A 1,582-nucleotide genomic window follows, 5' to 3' on the forward strand; every position below is an offset into this window, starting at 1 on the left:
GTCGATATTAAAAGATATCCATCATCATCATCCAATCCTACATTGCCCCATGAGGAGCGTAGGAGCCTGGGGCTAGGCAGTTGGTCCTGACATTTAAGATGAGAGTGACCAGCTTCACTCATCCCTGAGCGGCATTACATGAGTAATCAACCCCACCCACTCCTTGGATATAAACTTTCACCAGCTCAATCCGACTGGAGCGCAATAATTACCCACTAAACCACCAGGCGCCAAAATTTGGTTGTATGGTTACCACCCAACGTAATATAAGAAGTCAAAAAGAGGATATCAGTTGGCATTTCGGAAGATAAATCGCTGAGGTGATGGAGCCTTCATAAGCGTCGAGAATACGAGCCTTGATCCCAATAATATCCAAATGAGCTGCAGCTTCGCTAAGAATACATCAGAATTGCGAAGTTTAAAAGCTTTCGAAATGGCCAGAACTATAATCTCGAGAATGTCATTAAGCTTTTGGTAAAGGCCTAAACGCTGCGTTCTGAGTAGTATTTCTACATCTTAAAGCATAAGAAAATGTCTAAGTATACAGAACTCCAGCAGTAGCTTTCCAGCCTAGAATATCAAGAAGTCACATTAAAACGCTTTAATATATAAAATGTAAAAGCTCAGTATTAGAGCCAGATATAAAGACGTGGGAACCGCGCGTTATTCATGTGGATGCTGTGGGTAGATAAAATTGCCAACCCATAAAAAAATCGACATTATTTTATTTATTAAAGGTCTTAAACCAAAGGTACAGAATAATGACTAGAGATCTATGCAGTATAAATAGCTGAGAAACAAGTGTTTCAGATAAGGAAACAAAAATATGGGCATTAAATATGAGTATAAAATTTGATATAAGACCACGAAAGATATTAAGGGTCACTGAAACGAGTGGCTGGAGGGTTTGGCGGCAAGAACTTGAGTGCATGATTTCGCGCCCATAAGTTTAAAGTTGCAAAATATGGCGGGAATATAGCAGGTCTGCCAAGTTAGCGATTTATTAGCTAGATACAGCGCAGAAGTTCCCATTAGTTGTGTTGATCGGATTGGATGTAGAGGGACACCTCCACGTGGTGACACTAATACTATATTACCAGGTGACTCAACTTCCAGGGCATACAAACGCCCCTCGGTTACTTCCTGTTTTCCTGGAAGGGGGATGGTGTACTGAGGAGAGCAGCAGTCCATAGGGTTCACATTTCAGATGATGAAAATGTTTATCATTATAGATGAACCTGGGGCAGTAACTATTTGTATTTACTTTCAAAATTAACTTCACGTGGTGATACCGATAATGGCGACTCGTTCAGTTGTGTGCGGAAATCTCTCTCATCTCCCTTCTTATCCCCCGAGAGAAGGATGGTGGGCTGCAGGAAGGCTACTTCAGTCTGCAGTCCATCAAGTTCACGTCCAGATAAACCTGGGACATCAAATATACCCACCCGAACTTTTGGTGGGAAATAGGATTTAGATGCGATCCTTGGTAATCCTTAATATAGCGGCTTTTGTTTAGTAAGATTGGTAACACTGTAAAGGGGGCAGCACTGTATCCCGGAGATGTAAACAAAAAGGCCGAACT

This window comes from Coenobita brevimanus, chromosome 30 (genome assembly GCF_032717465.1).
Source record: "Coenobita brevimanus isolate Jiangsu-jjx chromosome 30, ASM3271746v2, whole genome shotgun sequence".
NCBI lineage: Eukaryota > Metazoa > Arthropoda > Malacostraca > Decapoda > Coenobitidae > Coenobita > Coenobita brevimanus.